This window comes from Arvicanthis niloticus, chromosome 16 (genome assembly GCF_011762505.2).
Source record: "Arvicanthis niloticus isolate mArvNil1 chromosome 16, mArvNil1.pat.X, whole genome shotgun sequence".
Taxonomy (NCBI): Eukaryota; Metazoa; Chordata; class Mammalia; order Rodentia; family Muridae; genus Arvicanthis; species Arvicanthis niloticus.
The window spans coordinates 39794731-39819419 of record NC_047673.1 but is presented as its reverse complement, the minus strand read 5'-3'; the positions used below and the strand labels follow the sequence as shown (position 1 = coordinate 39819419).

The 24689-nt window shown below is 35.7% G+C and overlaps 1 long non-coding RNA gene across 1 annotated transcript in view; it reads left to right on the top strand.

Annotated features, from left to right (window-relative positions):
* LOC143434697 (uncharacterized) overlaps positions 1–24689 on the top strand; it is a 1324052-nt gene that overhangs the window by 559117 nt on the left and 740246 nt on the right. The gene's annotated exons all lie outside the window — the stretch shown is intronic.

The following is a 24689-nucleotide window of genomic DNA, read 5'->3' as shown; positions in this document are numbered from 1 at the left end:
TAAGTCAGATACTCTCTCAGCAGCATAACTGTAAGGCTGGGTAAAAACTCAACACCCTTTAAAATAGCACATTCATTTTTAGAAGGGCAAAAATAAAAGTTAAGAAACACACAATTTGACATGTTATTATCTTGAATTAATTTACTAGTCATTATAGGTGTACTGTAACAGTTCTGATTGTGATAAATTTGTTTGGAATCCATGTAGTTAAGAGATTTATTTTTAGAAGAGTTTGTCACCTTAAACTAATTAAGCAATTTCCTGGTTTTAATGAATTTACTGCCTGAAATCACTGACTCTAAGTTTGTGAGACCCAGCAGGAAGAGTCTGCTCCATCAAGGGCTATGCTAACTAACCCAGTGAGCGTTTCATACTTTAAGTTTGAGTTTAATGCTTTCTGTGAGAAAGGTATTTTTGAATGCTTTGCTAAAATATTAAGAATACTTCATCTCTGGTGATACTGTGACAGGCTTGTGTTTTTAGAATCAACCCCTGAAATGCTTGAATGATTATCCTTCTAACAAACCTCCTCTGGGTTCCCAAATCTAAAAGGTATCATTGTAAACTATATTGAGTGAATTTTCCTATCCTTATTATAGTCCCATGTGAGAAAATTATATATAGATATACCAGGTAGAATCTGGCACAATAATTTCTCAACTCAACAAGATGGCATTTCTCTGCCAACCCCGTCTTTTGGGGACAAGAATATAAAAAGGACCTGAATAAGGACAGAAAAATCATTCTGAGGAAACTTTTCTTTCTATAGCTACATACATGGAAATAAATAGGTCTCACAATCTCATTGTGACTTATAATAGCTTTGTGTTTCATGGACCTCAAGACAGCTTCAAGGTTCATTGCTCCACTAGAAGGACCAAGACTTACCCTACACTCATGGGGTTATAACCTGTTTCAGCAAAGGGCTAAACAGTGGATTGAGCCAAAGGTGTGGTGAATGAGCTAAATACAGAAGCCACTCAGGAAATTTTTCTAAGCTTATCACTCACTATTATCATGCAGAAACCACAGGATTCCTTCAGCCATGTATTTGGAAATACATGAAATATTGTCTGCCAGAGAATCATATCAGAGACACAGTGCCCAAACATCATATTAAAGGTTGCTTTCCCACACAGGCTCTACCTGACACATAACTAGGGTTAAAGAAGGAAAGAAAGCTCACACATAAACTATTCTGATTACACAGCTTCTCCACAGTTCACCAATCTTATAAATATGGCCAGGATTGTGATCTTCAAATAAAAGTCTCCAGATTTATGTCAATGACCAAATTTATATACAGACTTCATTGAAGATAACAATTTGGCCTTCTGGATCCATTCAATGCATTCCAATTCCACTTCCAACATTTTACCTAAGACTTTCTTATTGTTTTGCATATTTTATTTAACCCTATATAAATTAATTGCCATTTAGAGACTCATGAGAGATCTATGAGCTGGCCATGCTTGCACAAACCCCCACAAGTAGGAAGAAAGCTTCAAGTATTCAGCTTTGCTCAAAATGATTGTTGGTCATATCGAGCTATAAGGTACTTGCTGATAAATTTCTTCCCCAAAATGTATCCATTTTGCAGGAATCAGTAACTGTGGGGAATGATAGTGGTATTTTCACAATATTGGATTAATGGTTGGCATTGTGGAAAATGCATGTCGTTGAAAGTTGTGGATTCCAAATCACAGACTAGAGAACAGAGATGCCAGCTGCACCGTGGTAATTAGAATTTTAATTTTACCTCTTCTAAAATACAAGCTTTATTGGTTTCCTTCTACCAACTAAGTAACACATGTTTTTCTACCACACTTTATCTCCTTGTGCATTGGCATGAACTTAACTTCATGGGCTTCCTATATCATATTGCTAAGTCACTTTTCTATTTCTGTAAAGAAACACAATGATGAGTGCAATTTATAGAAGAAAGTGCTTATTGAAAACTTACAACTACAGAGATGTAGAGTCCATGGCAGGCTGTATAGTAGCAGGCAGGCAGGCATCAGTAGGCTTGAGTAGTAGCTGAGAACTTACATCGTTATCTGTTGGTAGGAGGCAGAGAAAGAGGGAGAGAGAGAGAGAGAGAGAGAGAGAGAGAGAGAGAGAGAGAGAGAGAGAGAAGAGAGAGAGAGAGAGACTGGGAAAGGTGTGGACTTTTGAAACTTCAAAGCCCAACCCCTTGACACTCCTCCTTCAACAAGACCACACCTCCTAACACTTTCCAAATAGTCCTAGGAACTCAGGACCAAGTATTCAAACATGTTATGTTAGGAGGCCTTTATCACTCAATCCACTACAACACCTCAGCACAAAGTGTAAAATAGAAAGAACAATTGTTTCTTCTCAAGAAGAGATTTGGGGTTGTTCCAGCTTTCAACTATCTAAAAAACAAAGAGATTTCACAGAATCGCCACTTCTCTTTTACAATGGAATTAAAATTGCATTTCTTCAAAAAAGCCTTCTAAAGCCATCCTCAAACTAAAAGTACCTCTTCAGATTTAACAGATGAATGTTAGCAAGGCAACAGAATACAGGGTATACATTCTTCTCCATATTTCCAGCTTGTGAAACTCGACTGCAAGCTATTTGTAAGCATCAACAAAGTCTTATAGTATGTTCTTTTTCAGATTAAAACATATTTCTTTGCATATATTTTTTCATGGTATAGAAAGTCAATAAATTGAATATGTGAATGAGTTAAATATAAATGTTTCACCATACATGAACAAGTATTCTTAAGTTACCATTGTACATTTTGTTGTTCTGTAATCATCCCTGGACCAGTGGTTGCTTTTGTTATATTAGTTGAAATGGAAAAGTCAAGTAATTTTTGCCAATTAAAATTTATAAGAAAAAGGCATTACACTAAAAACACAACCTTCTTCTTCTACCCCCATAACACCTACTATGTATTCAAGCTTCATGACCATGCTGGCTATTTTTGACAGCAGTTCCATTACTTTTACAAGGACCATCAAATGTATTATTTTTGATCCAGTTCTGTCATGTGAAGGTCACATTATCAGAGGGATGAGACATGCCTAGCGGAGCCGCTGAAGGTTCTGGCAGACATTCATGCTTCTGCATGATTTGCAAAATGGGAAGATGTCTTTCTGCCCCATAGCTTTTGTTTTACTAGATGATCACATTTCAGAGGTGAAATATGAAGAAAAAAATCACAGAATTTGACTATTAAAAAAAATAGCTCTGTTTTATTGCGCTTCGCTCTCAATGAGTGACATTTGCAAATTAAGAAGATGTATATAGCAGGGAATATTGATCACTCTGCTAAAATATTTGTATGTCATCATACTTAGAAAGCCTTTCAATATTACCCTCATACTTGTGGTGTGGTTTCACTAGATTAATTACCTTAGTGATTAGTGAGTGTGTGTGTGTGTGTGTGTGTGTAGAAGAGGTAAAGTGTAATTTTCATAGTATCGATGTAATGAAAATAATGAAATATGACATGTGTGCCTTCATAGATCACAGTGCTTTAGTCTCCCACATCCTCTGATGATATTGAGCAAAATTTAAGAATAAGAAGAACAGATTTTAGTTTTTAACAAAAAAAAAAAAAGTTCTTCTAAGAAAAGGAAATCTGTTCTTTGGGAATGTGTCTATATGTAAAAGTTCTCATTTAAGGAACATGTACTTTCCCATGCTCGTTCACAATCTCATTAGCATGTGACTTAGTAATTGTTCAACTCACTCTTGCTCCTGATGACACCTAGACCCCTGGTATTGCTTTTACTAAACAGTGAGGGGGCTAAGATAGATTGTTTGCTTCAGCTGCCTTTCAGGTACTCTTTTTCTCTTCCAGAATTTAGACACTGACTTAAACATTACTAGGGAAACTTATTTAGGAGTCTCTTCTTACTGATCAAAGTCAGAGTTATGAATCCATAGACTTGAAAGCTTAAGGCTATTATAGCCGAATTCACTGGTTTTCAAACTTGTAAGGTTCACATTCCTCTTCTTTATCAAGTAGTTAATCAAAATCTCTGAAATTAAATTCACAAATATATAACATTCTTATAAAGTTTCCATGATTTAATGTAATATAGAAGCAGAAGCATAAGAAGAAATAAAGGGAGCATGTTTTTATGATTGATAAATATGTTTTTCAGTATGTAAATGCTCATGTGAAATTATCAAAGAAGATATTTGATTTTCTACACAGACACAGTACCAAGGTGAAGCCATAGATACATGTAATCTGATAAATGTATTAGAAACTGGAATATAATGAACAAAAACATCATTACCAATCATGATATGACTTTAAAAATTGTGACTGGTGTTTACTATAATTCTAAATATAACAGAATGCCAATTTTGATTATACAGTCTCAGTCCTAGAAAATTTTGCATATAATAAAACATAGTCAATGAAAAAATTTCTTTGGTATTAAAGCAAGTGAGGTTTCCACCCTCCAGGGAGGGTGGTGATTAGACTATAAAGTGGATAAATACATAAATCAATTAGAAAAATAAAGAATAAAGAAGTAAGACTATTTCAACTCTCCACCTCAATGTCCTCTACCTTCTCATACACTTAGTATTCGTATCGTTTGCCCACTAGATGATATAGAATACCCAAGCCTTCTGAAACCAAATATTGAATTCCTACAAAATTTCAAAACTCCCTAGAGGTATGGCTGTTACTTTGGAAAACCTGTGTCTAATTCAACATGTTTTTTTTTAGGGGTGAGAAGACTGAAGTAAAGGAATGTAGGTAACTTCCAGAAAGTTGCCTAGCTAAACTAAATTACAAACATATAATTTGGACCTAAATCCATGTTATTAAATGCCAACACAGAAGCTATAATATAGGCAGTATCAAATTGAAATGGTGCTCCTAAGAACAATGGATTTAACCTAGCCAAGAACATCCTGTACATATTAATGTGTTATCCACAGAAATCTGGAAGGATTGATTTATTTCTTGAATGCATAGAAACCAAACATGTACCCTCTCTTTCTATTAATCTCATCTATTTTCTTATTGTATCCTTAATCTTTCTTCTAATTCTTTGAAATATATGTTTCCTAAGCCTTTTGACTGTTGGAAATAAATTCCCTCATCTGTTTAGCAAACACATCATTTTCTCTCTACATAGCAGCTAAGCTTTATTTTGTTACCATTTACATAACTATATTCCTTGTGCTTCCAGAATTTCATGTTCACCTATCCTATGGTCACACTTATTTTTTCTTTCAGTAGTTTTGCTTATGTATCTGGAAAGAATTTCTTTTCACCAATTTTATCTATCCTGATGGTCCTAGAAAATTAAAAAGAAAAGAAAAGAAAAGAAAAACACCTACTCATTCTAAGCACCAATGCTATGTTAGATACCCCATGGCCACTCCAAAAATAGCTGACTGATTTATATCAATCTAAGGACTAGTATGTCCATTATTCTAATAACAGTTTAATAATACTATAAAAGACAACTCAATTATATATACATTTGCAGACTCTACACGTACTATGGATTACTAACAAGCTCTTCTCTGCCATGCATCTTATGACAGCTGATTATTGAAGTTCCTGGATGTGTGACTACATCGTCTTGGTTGCTATGGGCCATCTCCAGGGAAAATTCCTGTAGCGCTTTTCACAGTGGAAGCTGATAAGTAGAGGGGTCACCCAATTAGTTTTTATGGCTCTAGGCAGAACTATACCTAAACTGTCATCAATTCTTAACAGTCTTCAGAGAATGAGCTCCTACAGAATCCAACAGTAACCAGAAAAGTGCATAACAGTTGCATGTCGAGAATTCATCCGACTGCTCTCCTTCTCAAAATGGACTTTCCTTTCAAACTCTTTTCTTTCAATAATTTTGGAAACATAGAAAACTCTAATAGAGATCATTAAGGCAAAACAACTAATGAACTGAATGATGTGTTAAGAAAAATACTATTTTCTTTCTTATCTTATGCCCACTCTTACAAATTAAGCCAATTGTGGCTGAATCACTGTGATTATTTATCTGTGAAACTTCCTTATATTCCACCTATATCCATGTATTCAGCAAGAATCTATTGAGTTCCTCTGTGAAGTAAACTCCTTGTTAACCTTGGGAATATCTATGATACTAACTACACAATTCCCCTAAGAACTAGATATAGAGGTAAATGATAACTGTATCTGAGAGGTTTTGATCAAGTTAAATCAAGAGCAATAAAACACACTTTATCTCTATCTGTACAGCAACATCATTGTATCCCTGCTTGTTCATTCATTCATTCATTCATTCATTCATTCATTTGTAACCAGTATCTAAATGAACATCTTGTTTTAGGTCTAGACACTAAGATTGTACCCATGAGCAAAATTGTATAAATATTAGTATAGATATCAAACATAATTTTTTACTGCAAATCATCATGAAATAATTAAGGATATGTGAATATCTAACTGTCTGGAGAGTAGGTAGAAAGGAATACTAGGTAGGTCTCAAATGGCATAATATTGTCTGGTACAGCTTGAGCTATGGACATAAGTATGGTATGATGTAGGTATATCCAATGTACTTGAGGCCAACAACATTTCGGTGCCTTTTCTGGATTTGGAACATTTGCTCATAGGGAATGAAATGTCCAGGAGAGACAAGTTTCAAGTCTAACTGAGCAGAGGATTCATTTATTTTTCACAAATGCATTTAATGCAAAATAATTCTACACAATTTTAATTATAGTGTCATGAGGATCCTCAAAGTCTCGAGATTCACATTTTTTTTGAGATTCACATTTTGTAAGAGTAATTTTATAGATCCATAGTAAAAATGTTTGAATTAAAAGAGTTAAGATTAAAGGGAAAATATTAAGAATGATTTTTTAAAGTTCCTGAAGAGGTGAAATAAAATAGAACTAGAGCATGGCTTTACTCTGGGAAAGAAAAGCTCTTCTTTGTTACAGGAAAAAAAAAATGGATGAAAATTGTAGCAAACATGGGCGCTTTCCCGATACTGAGAAGTTAAGTGTTTCCTTCTGCTGACTTCCATTTTTCAAAGAATTTTATGGTGAGCATACTGGGCAAAGATAATGAGGAGAGAAAGTAAAGTATCCAAAACTTTGGAAAAGTTTTTTTTAAATCTAAGATAAGTTGAACATAGAAATATAATAACATTTCTAAACAGCAGTGAGTTTGAGCATCGCTCTTCTGAAAATATGAAACTCAAAGTGCTACAAAGATCCAAAATATTCAGAACATGAACATGGCCCTGAAGGTGGAACATTCGAGTTCTTTAGTAGAGAGAGGAATACATTTTTTTACTATGGTCCATAGTAATATATTACCTGGCTCCTGATTTCCATTTCAGCTTAGATGCATTCGTTTGTCTCTTCCTTTTTTATATGCTGGAGAACATGCCTTTTCTCGCTTAACTTTCTATTCTGTCTCTTCATTGCTTTTTGGTCTACATCTTTGTCTTCTGATTTCCTGGATTAAGACCATATTTCTCTTCCTGTAATATTTCTGCTTCTTCCATTTTATTCTAGTTAAATCACCTAGTCTGATAATAAAATGATTCAAGATAATTAACCTTAGTTAGAACACCAGCATTGGCTACCTTAATAAGTTATTACTGGTAATGTACTTTTACTTATTTATTTCTCTTCATTTAAAATCAGCTGCCTGGAGTACACACTGAGAACACACACACACACACACACACACACACACACACACGTCCCTACATAAAGAGCTGGGAAACATAGGAAAGCTGGGAGATGGTGAAGCAGTCTTCCCCAGGGAAGAACTAGCCAATTGCTTGTCCAGTGAAAAATGATTTAGCCTTTAAAGCATGCAAACAAATAACATTATATGCACTAATTAGGCCATATTTAAGAATATATATGTATATACATATATGTGTGCAGTAAGAGTTAGTGAAGGAAAGAGTCCATTATTTGTAAGAGAATAGGGAAGCATATATGGAAAGCTTTGGAGGGAGGAAAGGCAAGTGAGAAGTGTTATAATTATATAAAAATAATAATATAAAATTATTATAAATTATTATTATAAATAATCACAAAATACAGCAGAAAGTCATTCTAAATTTTACCTCTTCAACCTAGGGAATTAATCCACTATTTTAACATTGTATTCACAATTATATCCAGCCTGACAGAAATAACAATACAATTCTTTACCTGATTGCACATTTATAATAGGTAGAAAAATATTTTAAACTTTGTGGGAGAAAAGTGGTTTCTCTAAGCATCTGACAGAAATTGCAATTAGGCAGTGCTGGTATCATTGAGAAACCATCTTTACTGCCATTATATTTTGAGCCAAAGAGCAATTTATATTATGAAATGACTACTAGAATTGCGACTGTTAGTCTACCAGGTGAGAGAGAGAAAGGTCCTGACAAAGTGCCAGCAAAAACATCCTTGTGTTCTCTTCTATAACCTCCTATTTCATATAATTGCATGAACAAAATTAGCATTGATCTGTGGTGTCCAAGACTAAATTAGCCAATTGGTAACGGAACTAGATAAATAAACTCATTCCTTGATTTTCTCCAGCTATGACATTTTTACTGTTTTACAATTACTTTTATAGTAAAAAATCCTATGTATGTATGTATGTATGTATGTATGTATGTATGTCCTCATTTATTTTGCATTGTCATTGTAATTCTTAGAGACTATTTTAGAATTTCTATATTTCTCCCAATATTTGTTGTATGTGAATTTGGTAATTACATAGGAAAAAAAAGAAATGTGAAAAACCTTAGTTGGCATGCTTTTTGATCAATATAATATAAGGTACTTATGATTGTGGTTTTGTAGTGGCCAATGGGACACCAGGTCAGGTAATTTAAAAAAATCTCATTTCATATGAATAAGGAATATGAATACTGGTATTGATGACTAAATAAGATTAATTTCTTACCTTAAGCATTGGTTATTGACATAGATTCTTTACAAATTTTATTCCTAAACACCAATGCCCTCTCCTGACTTATATGTATATGAATATTATTCACTTTTATCCAGGCCAGTGTCTATCATTTGCCTCCCATAAAGGGTTTTTTTTTTTTTTTTTTTTAATAGCTATTGAAGAATTGAAAGAGTAATTTAACAACTATAATGTATTTATACTGACTCTTCAACAAAGAATAGATGCCTTTATTAAAGGATCATTGGATGAGCTGAAGATCTCTGAGATAGATTTACTGTGGAGGTTGGCATAAAAATAGCTCCCTAGGCTCGTATACTTGAATGCTTAGTCATCAGGGAGTGACATGACTTGAGAAGTACTGGAAGGTGTGGCCTTATTGGAGTAGGTGTGGCTTTGTTGAAGCAAGTATGTTACTGGGTATGAACTTTGAGGTTTCAAAAGCCTAAGCCTGGTCTAGTGGCCCTCTCGTCCTGCTGCCTACAGGTCTGAATGTAGACCTCTCAACAATTTCTACCATGTCTGCCTCCTGCCACCATTCTCGTTGCCATGATGATACTAGACTAACCCTCTGAACTTTTTAGCAAGCCGCAATTGGATGCTTTCTTTTCTTGTTGCTATGGTCATGGTGTCTCTTCACAGCAAACAAACTTATACACACAAAACACCTTCATGGCCATTTATTGAATTCTTCACATGTGTGATGGTAATAAGCCAAAGGTTCATTGTCGCCTAGCAATGTTGAATCAAAAAACAATGACCCAGACCAGTTCAAAGCACAGAAAAAACAGTCTGTTCTCATAATGTTAAACACTAAGACTTTCAGACTTTACATGAAATTTTCAATAAGCCTCCTTCTATGTTGTAAATAAGAAAGCCCTAATGCACAGTGAACAATTCAACAAATACAGCATTAAGCACTGACATTTGGTAGCCATTACCAATCAAACCATGTAGTGTGTGTGTGTGTGTGTGTGTGTGTGTGTGTGTGTGTGTGTATACATATAAATGTGTGCACACATGTGGCTTGCAATTCCTTCCATGTTCAGTCCAGGTCTTTAATTCTGCCTTCTATTTCTCCAACTATACAACACAACAATTGAAGGGGATTGCCCACAATTTAGGGAGGAAAACATTTGTATCATGTAGAAGAAAATTCTGCCTCCACCTTTAATGCTCTTTTAAATATGTGGTGGGGTGTAAATGTCCATTTCAAAGCCAGCTAAACCTACAGGGCAGTCTGATCCAGCTTGATAAACAGGAAGTGGATGGAAACTGCTCCCTGGCTACTGAGGGGTGATTCTAGATAATCACACAGCCAGCAGGGACTTTGGCTACTGCTGGTGCTTTGCTAAGGCAAAACAAAACTAGTGATTAAATATACAAAAGATTCTTCCTAAGAGCTTTCTTTCAAAGAGATACCTGGCAGGGCAGTACCAGACCTATGCTGATGTTTAAACCCTCCAGTAAACTGTATTTACAAGACAATGAACAGCATAAGCCACATGCAAGGGCATTAGTAAGGGATGCCAGTCTTTCTCTTTCTATGGTTTGTTGGTTCATTTTTGTTGTTGTTGTTTTGTTTTGCCTACACTGAAATTGGCAATGTTCTTTATTTCAGATAGCTATCATCTAGGATGAAAAGATAGGCACCTAGTAGTTTCTGAGAAGAAGAAATTAGTGGTGGTGTTTTTATCTTTTTCTCTAGGCTTCATACATATTCCTGAGAAGTTACCATTGTTATTTGTTCCCCTTCTTTCTCCTTCCTCCCTCCCTTCCCTTCCCTCTCCCCCTTTTCTTCCTCCTCTCCTCCTTTTTCTCCTCCCCCTCCTCCTCCTCCTCCTCCTCCTCCTCCTCCTCCTCCTCCTCCTCCTCCTCCTCCTCCTCCTCCTCCTCCTTCTTTTTCTTGTCCTTCTTGGTCCTCCTCCTCATCTCTTTCTCCTCCTCCTCCTCTTCCTCTTCCTCCTCTTCCTCCTCTTCCTCTTATTGTTGAAACAAAGTTTATACTATCCAGATTACATTCAAACTGATGCCCCCTTTTGCCTCAGTATCCTGGGGGCTGAATTTATAACATATATTTTTTTGTTGATGCTGTTGCTGTTGTTTTCATAATTTATTTTTAAAATCTTCCACATCTAGTTGATTTCATAAACTTTTGAAAGTTTAAGGATTTAGATTTTTACATAATTTGCACTTTAAATTGATAGCTACACAGGTGCATTATGTGTTATGGTACAAAGCATAATTTGCTTGATTCTTTTTAAAACTGAAGTGTGCGAAAGCACAAAGATAATTCACATAACCATGAATAATCAAAATGACTTGTCATTAAATACATGATGCACACTTGTTTTAAAAACCTTTGGCAAGTAACTACCAAATTGTAGTTACTTTGGAAAACCTGAAGTTCTATGTATTTGAATATTGCTCTCTTTGAATTATTTTAGGCTACAATATTCCTGAAAAACCATAAATTCCTTCACAACTCTAACTGACTCCACTGACTCTAAAATATTGGACCATTAAACCTCTCTTATCTTTTTTTGATTCATGGACTTATCAGACAATAACTGGAGGGCTAGAGCCATTAATGTACCTTTATTACAACGTGTGGCCATCAAGAAGTATATACAAAAAATGGCCTTAATGCAATTACGCTTCTATCTCAAAATTTCATTATTAAGTGCTTGAACCAAAAAATAACTATCTGCTTAGTCATTAATAACGCTGCCTAATGATGTGCAGCTAAAGTATGATTTTACTCTAATTCTCCAGCTTACTTCATTTAGGGACTCAACACACAAACATGGATGCACACAGAGTGCTTGTAATTATTACTATTGGGGGAGACAGTGACAACCTGGTTATCAGCTCTTCTGTCTAGTTAGCATTTTTGTCAAGCATGTTGATTTTTAACATGATAGCTGAGCAGTCTGTAGATAGTAGGCATTGTGACTATTGTGGTTTGCAGCGAGTGGGTGATGGAGAATGAAGAGGATTATTCAGAATGAACTGGTAGTGTTGACGATTTCTTAGAGTGATCTGAATTAGGCAAGGAACTTACACATGTCTTGACCCTATCTATGTATTAGATAAAATACATTTTTGAGACTGAAGGGATAGTACTGTAGTTAAGAGCACCAACTGCTCTTCCAGAGGTCCTGAGTTCAATTCCAGGCAACCGCATGGTGGCTCACAACCATCTGTAATGGGATCTGATGCCCTCTTCTGCTGTGTCTGATGAGAGCAACAGTGTACTTACATACAATTTAAAAAATAAAATAAATAAATAAATCTTAAAAACCTACGTTTTTGTCTTTCTTCTAAAAAAAATCTTTATTCATTCTCTATTGACATGACTTTCCTAGATCCTTTTGATGTACATATAACATAAGATGTTTATCTGTAAGCTGTGATCCTTGCAAAATCGAGTATAAACTCCTTTGTAAGATGTACAATTAGCATCCAATATATAGTTCTATTATACATATATCCTATATTATATATGCATGATAACAAGCCACAAGCACCCTTTGATACTATTGAAATCTGAATAAAAAATGCCCTGCAAGCAGGCTTATGTGTTGAAAGCATAGTGGCTACTTTGTGACACTGCTTTCTCTAACATTTAATTATTTATTAATGTGACTGTTTATGAGTATACATGTAATCTCATATATACCATAGTGCTGTGGAGAGGTCAGAGGACAACTTGTGAACATCACTTCTTTCCTTCTGTTACGTGGAAATCAGGGAAAAACTTGGATCACCTCACTATGGAATCTCATTGGCACAGAAAATCTAATAGCACTAATTTAATCATGGTGATTTAATCGTGCTGAGTTTATTACTGACTGGGCTGTTGGAGGCAGGGTTCCATTAGAGGAAGGATGTCCTGGGGTTATCTCTATGGTAAATAGATCTTGTCTCTAAAATCTTCACTTTCTGCTTCCCAGCCAGAGGATGAGCAGCTTTCCTTCCTACCATGTTTCATCCTTACCTGAGGTCCGTAGTAGTGGAGCCAGGCAAGCCTTATTTTAAATTCCAAGGAATACTAGCTAAAATAAACTGTCTTCCTTTTTAATGGTTTTCCCTTAGGTATTTCAGTCCTAGTGAGCAAAGGCCACCTGATGTGTATAGGCTTAGAATGTCTGAGTCTGTTCATAAGACTGTGTGCTTCTACATGCTCTTGAAATGCTCAGCTCAGTATTAAAGACCAACAGCAACAGCAAGGTCTTGGGCCTGGAGTTGTGTGGAGTCTATCTTATACTTCATGCTTCCCCAAAACTCTTTGTTGCTCTATTTGATTCCTCCACCTCATGGGGTGCTCAACATTAATACCTGTTGAGTCAACCCTCTGAATCCGGAAACTATGTTTTCAATAGATGTGCTTGACAAAAGGCCCGCTTGCTTCCTAGGTTGGATTCAATGAGTGTGTGCTCAACAGAAACATCACTTTCTGTCCAGGAGAGATAGAAATTTATATGTTGACTTTTCTAACTATTATGGTCTTGCTCTTAAATGGATCATTGATAATTAATCTTCCTTGTAAAATGTCATGTATTACCTCATTTTCAGCCACTCAGTGCTTCAGGGATGAAGTGAATCTCCCCCACAGAGGAGTTACAAGGACTTGAGGGACACTTAAAGCTTTTAAAAAGAGAGGGGAATCTGTGATCTGATATCCCAAATCTGCAGTAAGTGAAGCTCCATCTAGATCTCCAGGCCACCTCTCTTTTCTCCTTCCTATTTTCTCTTCTCACTCTTTCCTTAATCTTTTCCCCTTCTTTCCTTCTGTATTTTCTCTCTCTTTCAGCCCATTAAAAGGATCATGAAGTGGCCGAGGTCTGTCTAGCACCTGCTCAACTGCCCCCTTAAACAACAACAACAACAAAAAACAGTGGAGGCTGTATTTCAGTTTTCTTCTACCCCTTCTCTTCTCCCCCTCCCAACATGCCTACGATTACACTCTGTGGCAGTTGCAGTTTGAAAACTACGCCTACCCAGAAACATTTTGAAATGCCAAGTTGTTTTAAACTCGTATGATTAATTCAAATAATAACCTTTCACTAATACCATCAGCTCTTGATTGTTCACAAGCCATTATGAAAGGTGTGAGCTCTCTGCTTGTCAGGCCTCCTCCCACCCCTCCTCTAGGCTTCTGTGGCTGCTCTGCCAGGAGGAGGGAGGGAGGGAGGTCTTTGGAAAACAAAGAGCTGAGACTTAAAATCAATCCATTGTTCCCCCCATGTTATCAGCTTTGAAAAATAAAGGGGTTTCCAGAGAAAAAAAATTGTTGCAGCTAGATTTTAAAGCATGGTTAAGGAATTACAGTTGGGTTTATCTTATACAATCCCTATTGATGATACCTGGGCATATTGGAGCCCAAATGTAATGTCAGAGAGCAGGTTCTAGCAATATTTCGTCACAGTACTTTAATTGTTTTAACATTTGATCTATTTTTAGTTGTAAACAGTTTGTAGAAATGCCTTTTCCAGTTACTTACAGTATTCAATTCCTCATGTAGACATAATACTCTGGCCAGCAATCAACTAATTTTAAACGACATTTTGCTGATTTAGGTCCAAAGTTTTTTGTCTGAATGGCCCTTTCTTGAGAATAAAAATCAAAATTTTAACATGAAAAGGAGATATTAGACGTTAGCTGAGCATGTGCTATTGTTTTAAATCAAAAAAATCAAGATCCACAGAGAAGGCAGAAACTGCTGTAGACCAGATAGTCTCTTCTTTATACACAATGTACCTAGTGGTCAACATCACCTATTGAAGCACTGGAAAATGGCCCTATGTTTAAGATAACTTGCTAGACCTATGGAGGACCAAACAGACTGTAACTCCAGCTCCAGGGAATACAATGTCCTCTGCTGGCTTCTGTGAACACGTGCACCTACAAATGAACATGAACTCACCACACACACACACACACACACACACACACACACACACACACACACAAAATGCTTTTAATAATTAAGAGCCAAAAAGTCCACTCCCAGACATAGTTTGAATTTTGATTTCTGTTCAATCAACTGTAATTTAGCCTTTCAACCAATATGCTCATTTTAAATACGGTTTATATTGCCCGTAACTGTCTCTCATTTACAACCAACTTCACCAAAAAGCACTGTATTTCCTTGAGAAAATGTGCTTCGTTTCCTCAGGTCTGTACAGGTGCAGTTTGGGCAATTATTGTAAGTTTTTTTTTTCAAATGCTTTTCTACCTTACTCATCACACTCACTGGGAAGCAGCTACTGCTTTTTCGCTGTTTCTTCTATGCCCAGGCTTCCATATATTATTTTGGAATTATAAATATGTTCTAAGGCTCCCTACTTGTCCAGCTCATCAGGTGTTAGAGCAAATGTTAATGTTAGTAGCCTTGTTCTGTTGCAGAAATGATGATGTGCTGGAATGCTAGCAACTTGAAAGTGCTTAGATATGCAGAACTAAATATTTTTGCAAGGATAGCTCTCTCTTTAAATCTTATCCGTAGCACTTTTATTCCCCACATCTATTCGACAGTAATTTTTCCAAGAGAAATATAAATCCTAAAATGAATTCATTCGTTATACTGGTTATTCTGAAACAAAAAAAATTGAAACCTAATGGACACAGAAATAATCTGAAAATTTTCTATTTTCCCCTCACAATGCAGTCGTTGCTCAATCCATTGTCAATACAGACTAACCATGATTCTCTACTGATACGTAATCACAGAGAAATTGGGCTTCTTCTATTTTTCTCTTTTACCTTTTCTTAAGTTAGTTTAGGGGATAAAATGTGAATTTAGATGCCAAATTTTCAGTTTTAGATATTTAAAATGAAAGAACAGATTATCTCTAAATTAATGTAGATGTAGATTTTAATTTTAATTATTCTCAACTTTAGGATTAAAGTCTCTCGAGCCAAGGCAATTTAAGCCACAGTAGAAACGTTCCCTCTATAATGAGGTAAAGTTCCCCTCCATACAGTTCAACAGAGGTAAGGTCCTTCCTGATGCCAACATGAAGTTTTGTCCTGGGTCCGGCAATAAATCAAACACAGTAGGAATGAATCCGGAGATAATCACTAAGCGGGATTTGTCCTCGTCATGTGCTGTTGTTAAAGAATGTAACCTAAGACGAAGTTGAAATTCTTAGCTGGAAAATAATAAATGTGGGCTTGAGCCGTAGCTCGGTGGTAGAGTACTTGACTTGCATAGATGGGCTCTCAGATCATCTGTACTGCAGGAGAAAGAAAAGAGAGATGAAAGGAAGGAAGAGGGAAGGAAGGAGGGCATTTCTATTGATTCAATTTTATGGCAATCTATCTAGAAAGAAGCCCTTCTGCCAAAGAGTACAGAGGAAGCGTGGGAAAGGTTGCAATTGCTACATCCTTCAAGATCTGACACCTGGAGAACAGATTACCATATTTTGAGGTCTTCGTCTTTAAATGACTATAATTACAGATTGCAAATAAGGCAAAATCAAAGTAGCCATTCCTGAAAACGATTGCTTAACATACTGCGTGGCGATAGCAATTGTCTTAAAGTTCAATCAAGGTTACAATAGTGCATTGACTTGTTCTTTATTGTCACAATGATTTCACTTTTTACATAATGGTGGTTAAGGAGGAGAAATAGTTACTACTGTACATTTATTATTATAAGACTATATAAGACAAACAATTTCAAGTGCTATTTTATTGCTAGCACCTCTTATTTCTTCCTTTTCATTAATGGATGCTTGAAGAGAGGAAAGGAAAAAGATTGGTCCATAGAGAGCCAATCACAGAAATTTGACTGGAAAACTCCAGTCAGCATGTCAAATTGCATGGTAGGCTGGTGAGCATCATAAAAACACCTTTAACTTCCCCCTCTCATATTTAGGAGGATGATAAAAAGCAAAAGTAGAGCAAAATCTAACTGTGATCTTATCTGATGGAACCTTAGGGATGTATCATCTCCCATCCATTTCTGAGGATGAATATACAGCAAAACCATTATCAATGATATGGGCTTGAATAAATAAAAAAGTACACACACACACACACACACACACACACACACACACGAGCACTGCCTTCTAAACGCAGTCTATAGCTATGCTCATTTCGTTGAATTTCCAGAGAATGAACAAATGCATTCTTTTTTAATGTTTCCCCACTGTCCCTGAAAATAAATGACTCTGCCAAGATTTGCAACGGCGCTATCCATACCACAGTGATAGGTGCTTTGTTGAACTGTCTTACTTGCTGGCATAATTTCCAGAAGTTAGGGTTCAAAGCATAAAATATTCTATGTTTGTCCTGAATATTTTGCAGTGTGAGACAAGCTGGGTACAATTTATGCTGTGGTGTGTCCTACAGCAACTGAGATGTCATGTTGCACAATGCTGAGTGTAAATCTGCTGTAATTTATTGTGTACCTTTACAGTGGGCGACTTCCACCTTTCATGTTGTGAAATTGTCCATTGCCTCTGAGGGCTTATTTGCATATATTTAACAGAACGCAGACCTATCAACATTTGTTTCTAATGTCTAATTAGATGTGAAGGAACCTTGACTTTAATATTATGCTTTAAATTTAACTCCCGTGAACTGTGACTGAAAATGATATTACAGTCTATTAGCTATGATCTGGAAAAATAAGCATGTAATTTGTAGTATTGTTATTACAACCCCTTTTACTGCATAGGTTTCAAACACTATTATGAAGTGAATGTCACTACCATTCCAGTTTTGACATTTTAAATGAAACTAGACGGGAGTCATAAAATTGAAATAAAAGAATATTCCATACTATTAAAGTTAAGGCCTGTTCATTTCCCCATACACTAATGTCTACGGTTAATCTGTTTAGCTAGTTAACTAATCATTTTTTGTTAATGCAGTAGAAGACAATTTTGCATGGTATGTGGAACACTTCTTATTTCCTGAAGATTAACCATTATACTTGGCCCTTCACAATTAACCATTCACAGTTTAACAGAAAACTCTAGCACCATTCACTTAATTATGAAAGCAAATACACAAAACATCACATTTTAAAGAATCCTACAAAGCTCAGACACTGAAGTAACACACAACTTTCAGTTTCAGTTTCAACTCTCATAAGCAAGTTCTTAAGCAATTTCTAGAAATACTGAACTGGGCCTGGAATGATAGATCAGCAAATCGGAGCACTTACTGCCTTTGCAGAGTACCTGGGCTTAGTTTAAAAACCCCACACACCTGAAACAAAAAAAATATTTAAATATTTAAAAAATTAAGGAAAGGCTTTGAAGTTATGGTTAAGTGTTGCTGGTTTCCTGAGTAACCGATGTCTGGAACCCATGAACAGGTCTTGATGATCACCTGGACAGTGGATACCATTGAACACCAGGTTCTGTTCATGAGTTCATCGAAAAGATTTATTTGAGCACTTACAAAATTTTAGAGATACAAGAAACATTTCCAAACCATTCCACCCTGGCATGAAGTTAGAGGTATTTTGACTTCTAGTAATGTGCAGTGTGGAGCTACAGAGCCCAGATGTGTGTTGGAGGCCATTGGCCTGTAGCTTTGCATTCTCTTCGCTGAGATATAAAGGAGTTCGGATGACTATTTCAGGGTTTGTTCTTCTAAGAAAAATGAAGTGGCTCTACACTTAGGGCATCATTGCGTGGAGTCATCTTTTTTAATATCGTCTTCATTGCTTTCATTATGTGCAAACAATCAAACACGAGAGTGGTTCAGGTCAAATGGGTAGCTTTTCACAATTTCTGTACTACAAATGTCCTCACAGTGGCCATTTTTAAGCAATCATGCTGTAAGAGGAGATGAAAGATACCATTGTCTGTTCTTTACATTATTAAACCAGAAAGATTAGGCATCTGTTATCTTAAAATCTAGGCAACAGAAACATATCCTAGGACAATCTAGAATTGTGGAATTTGTATAATTATTCTTGTTTATAATGTAACTTAATTGTAAACATTAATAGTTTTTTGTTTTTATTAAAATAAGATTCCATTCCCTCATAATATATTCTATTACTTCCCCTCTCTCTACTATTCCTAGATCCCTCCCATCTGATCCATTCTCTTTCTCTTATTTGAAAACAAAAGCAGACTTCTAAGAGATAATAAAATATAACAAAGTAAACTGTAATATGGATAAGTCAAACCAACAGTAGGAAAAAAAATCCTAAGAGAGCACAGTTTTTTATTTGCTTTAAAGTAATTGAAGTGTTGAAACATGTGTCTCAAAAATGTCTCTGAAGTTTTAAATATCTTCATTCACAAACCGGAATGAGTTGGCTATCAAGTGTGCTGCATGCAAAATGGTTTTGGAGATGCAGAAATAGAAACAGAAAACTTGAGTCTCTGACACTAGCATGAGGTAGATGAGGATCACGTGAAATACAGTGTAGATAATTAGACATCAAGGACCAATGCATGAGACATCATTGCATTGATTTTGGGTCAGCTCCGGACAAAGTCACTAAGGAGATGCATCGAGAGTTGGACCTCATTGCATTACACTCTTCATGTTTATCAGAATTAAGATCATCTGATCATTTTTGTCAGCTTTTATATACATCCATAATTGCATTTCTGTCATTTTAAGAAATGAAAATAAATATCAAATAGGTGATCTTATTTAATAACATCAATCTCATAACACAATTAACAGTATTGCAACTGGAGCTGGAAAATTCTCATATTCCCAATTAAAGCAGCTCTCAGGATGCTGTTGAAATTGGGATATGTAGTCTGTTCCCAAAGTGCTTAATAATCTATTTAATACTTCTGTGCGCTAAAGTCCACACTGATGTTTGCCAGCCAATACTTTGGTATATTAAAAAGCACACATAAATAGTAACTTGCTGTAAGTGGTGTGACACACTTACAAATTTGGTAAAGGAACAGGTCCATAAAAATAGCATATATTCTTTTTTAAAAAGATATATTCTTAATACCTCTAGTTTGGCTTTACATGATCCACTCTTAATTTCTAACCATAATGTATTTATTAATATGTGAGTTCATAATTTATAACTCGTACACGTGTGACTTTTCAACATCAAATGACATCACATAAAGAGACAAATGGTCACAAAATCTTCATTTATTTGAGGAAAAACCTAATTACTGATCAATTCTTCAGTCTGCCTCTTGGTACAGTGTTAGGAATGTTGCCCATGTCTTTTTGATAATTAAAGAAATTATGAACATCTGGTGATGTTCTCTGAACATGCCCCACTGTCTCAGGGTGGATGTTAGAAAATTTCGATAAATGGTGATTAGATTAGTCCATAAATTACAGTTCAAGTTAGAAACATTATCACTAATTGTTTTCATTATTGCCCTTGAGATGAGTCAGCTTATTTTCTCCCAATCTGTGATTAAGTTTAAGTTTAGGATTGATTCCTTCTGTTTGGTCTATAGTCTTTCAAAATTAAGATCTAAATTGACTCCCCAGTTACACCAATGTTTTCACACCCTCTGTTTCTTACTGAATGACTAAAACTTATGAAAGTCACACACAGCCAATCAATGTGTTTTCCCTTTACATTCTAAATAAAGATGAGAGTTTGCGAAGAGGAACTGATGGATTCCCAGAGTTCATTGCTTATGCACAAGGTCAGTGACAAGAAGTGATTTGGTGTCCATGTCATACCAGTAGGTACCAGCATCAGGATCTATGCATCCAGAAGTCCTCACTTGCAGCTGTGTCCACTAGATCAACCATCCACATACATAACCCTAGTAGGTCTTAGTTCCATTTTCTCATCACTAAAAATAAGGAAATGAACTTAGGTTTTCTTAGACTTATAAAAAAAAATCCACATTTAAAAAAAAAACCAGCAAAAATTTCACCACTTTTTGCTGTGATGAAAATCACTAAAGAAGCCTCTGATGGAGAGAAGAAAGAGTTAATTTTGGCTCACAGTTACAGGGAACATTTCATTAATATGGGGAAGTCATGCAGGCAGGTCCTAGGCAAGCTGGTCGCATATCCGTCATCTAGAAACAAAGAGCAACAAATACTCTATCTTGTGTATGTGGTCTACGAAAGAAAGGATCTATCTTTCCTGTGTATTCTGTCTAGGGCCCAAATTTATAGAATGATGTCGTATATAGGTAAGGTCTACTTTCCCACTTCAATTGGCATAATCTAGATGATTTCTTGCAGGCATCAGCTATGCTTATCAGCATGTGATTCTACATCCTTTGGAGTTGGCAAAACTAACCATCAAATCAATAATATCATTTCATCTGTTATTGTTTATTGATTGTAGAGTGTTGCAATATGAGTCTGAGGCCTCAAACATCATAGGAAAATGTTTTACCAATGAGTCAGTATCTTCAGCCCTTTATCCGTTTTGAGGGAGGGGACAAATTCTCAAAGTTTGACTTTACTTCTCTGATCAAGACCATCTCTTTCTGCATTCTGACTTCTTACTTCCTGTGCTTATTCAGCATCCATATCATGACATCTGTTTAGTATTTATTTGGTTTTCCATCACTGTGAGAAAATACCTAAAAGTAACAAATTGAAAGAGGAAGCACTTATTTTATTTCACACGTCGTATGTTTCAGTCCATAGTCATTTGACCTGGTTGCTTTTCAGATGAAATGGGACAGTGGGTGATCAAGAAAGTGAATAATGGTGGAGGAACCCTGCTCACTTCATTGTTTCCAGAAAGCAAAGAGAAAGAGAATGAACAATTAGGACAAAGTATCATTTGTAAGAGTGTGTTTCAGTAATCTACTTCCTCCAAGATGCCTAACTCCTCAATGTTCTACCGTTTCTAGATAGCCCATTAGCTATGAAGGGATCAATGCCAGGGCCAGAGGCTTTTGTGACCAACTCATTTCCCAAGCATTCTGCCTTTAACCACTGCTGCCCTGTGTGTCAGTCTCTTTTTATATGAGTTTCAAAGAATCATTTCTGCTCTCAATCATAATGCCCCCCTGAGTTCCCAGGTCCCCTTTTTTTTTTTTTTTTTTTTTTTTTTTTGCTTTATTCCCCTGTGTTCCTTTCAGAATTGGTGCCATGTGGTCTGATGTCACAAGAATTCATCAAATACCTGTGGCCCATTGAGTCACAGGAGTGCCTCTCTCTTTCTCTAGAGACTCTCACACATAGTTCAGTTTTTCTCTGAAGCAGCCAAAGCTTGTCAAAGAAAGTTGAGAAAACATATATTTAACAATCATACTGTCTTATGTCAACCCTTCTGCCTATTTTGCAATCCTTTTACCCGTGTATATTGATTAAACATCAAAACTCTGAAAAATCCATTTGGAAAGTCACAAAAGTTAATGGGTTGCATTATAAGCTCATAGAGTCAAGGGGTGGACAAAAGGGTCCCTTGATCAGGATGGTCTGAGACATGAGGGACAGGCATGTTCCAAGACAGTGAGGTCAGAGGGGAGTCCAGAACAGTCTGGTTGGCAGGGGTGATGTTGCTATTTGCTCAGATTCTAATGTCTGCGCCCAGAGCTGACAAAGACAAATTCCACTGTGGTTGAACAAATAGGCTTTCCTCATCCTCAGCCAATAAATATCCCATATTCTGAACAGGCTCCCAGTTGACTTCTTGGTACAATTTGAGTTGATGGTCTGCACAGCTGTGTAGAAATGAGGGCTTGGGTTACATCACAGACAACCTCTCCGACTATAATTGCCCCATTACAGGAGTGATCAACTGAGACGCCATTGCCAAAAGTCCCTCACTGTGAACTCCCTGAGACAGGATACAGACTGTTTTTGATGGAAGGCCAATTGCTCAGGGATTTACTGCTGTTAGCAGTTCTCTCGAAGGCAACGAGGCTTGCTTTCAAGGCACAATGAAGAAACCATCTGTTAGCTCAGACCTTTGCCTGAGTGCAAGCTTCATAGTCCCCAAGGGCTCTGTTGATGTTGTTGTTATTGTTATTCTTCATTATTTATTGATCACCCCAAATATATAATGTACTGAGAAGTGGTGGTGTGCATAGGAAATATGGTTTATGTGTATGAAAAACACATAGTAACATACATCATACATGATGTCTAGGAAAATTGTGCATTCTACTTCGTAATAGACAAACTCTATGTAGAGATAGCAGGACATTTGTATGTTTGCTTCACTTCTAAGTAGTAATGTTTAGAAGAAAAAAACAAAAATAAACTACTTGAGAATCTTATTTTAGAATCCTTGCCCAAATCATCAATGTATGATTATCCTATAAAATATTCTTAATCTATATGTTTGGGTTGCCTGCCCACACTTAATTCCTTCCTTTTCCTTTCCTTCATACCCTTCATTTATCCAAGAAATATTTATGAACATGTATTATGTGTCAGACATCATAGAATCAAAATTTAATGAACTACTGTCATTATCTCAAATGCTTACCTTTTTTGAAAGAAGTCAAAGCAATTTACCACATCACCTTCCCATCTTGGTAGAAAAATGTAGATGCTACCCGTCAGATTAATAACGTCATAATTAGTGTTGTGGTTAAGATCTTTAATAGCACAATTAGAAGAATATGTATTATTTATTATGGGTGGCATTAGAGGAATTTTTAATCATATATGATGAAATCTATGATATCCTAAGTTCAGTTTAAAAGTAAAGAATATGGATTAGATCCCATTTATTTTATTGGTATAAGTTTAACTTCCTAAATGTTATAAATTTCAATATTTTCGTGTAGTCCTAACCATATTCCTTTCTCACAATGATATTGTCAAGATTCACCAAAAACATTAATGTTTCTAAATTAATCATCAACTAAAATAAAACTAAGCATACTTATATTATCAAAAATAAACACACGGTGGTTTTGTCTACCTTCAATGATGGTCATGGCCCCCAGTAGGATGTATTTTATATGGAGTACCATGCTTTAAAACTTCTTTGGAAAGTTTTATATTTCCGCATTTGTGGCACTAGAAATTTTCAATAGTTGGGATAATGTATTGATGTTTGTTTTCTGTGACCTTTGTAAACATCAATGTCTTTAGAGAGAATCTATACATTTTTTTGAATAGAGTTCAATGAAGAGACCACTGAAGGAGGACACGATCCATCTTTATTCAGATGTCCATATATACCCTTTTTTAGTCAGCTCTTTTTCCCCAAGTATACAAATATTCACCAAAGAACAAATCACCACAAAGTTCATTCAAATTGCTAGAATTAACTGAATTTATATATTACCTAAGGGACACATTGAATTCAAGCATAGAAGGTGCTTTAAATTATGAGAGTAAAATTTCTTAAATAAGCATAAATGATAAGCAATGCTATCTTTGAAAGCTTCTGCAGTATTCTAGAAAATCTTTTTTATTATTATCATTTGAAGGACTAATGTATTCCACCAGTTACAATGACAAGTTATTAATTAATTGTACTATTAAATATGTACTCCGCTAAAAAATTATTTTAGAAATTCTTGTGCACTTTGATTTACGGATAGACATCCGTACTTACAGTTTGCAAACATTATTGGAGCCAAATTACTGTTATTTCTGTCCAGTGAAACTATTGATCACAAAATAACTACATTTAATATAAGACATATCAAAAAGTACTCATTGTTCTTCCAGCAGAAAAAAAATTATTAAACAACAACTGATACTACATGTTCATTTAGAATAAAATAAATATCTGTAATCCCTCTTTTCTAGTATTTGCTTCAGTGAAGATGTCACCATGCAGGGGAGACTAATCTTTTAAGAGCATACTATGACATCACATGATCTGGAGCTGTGTTGGGTCACATTC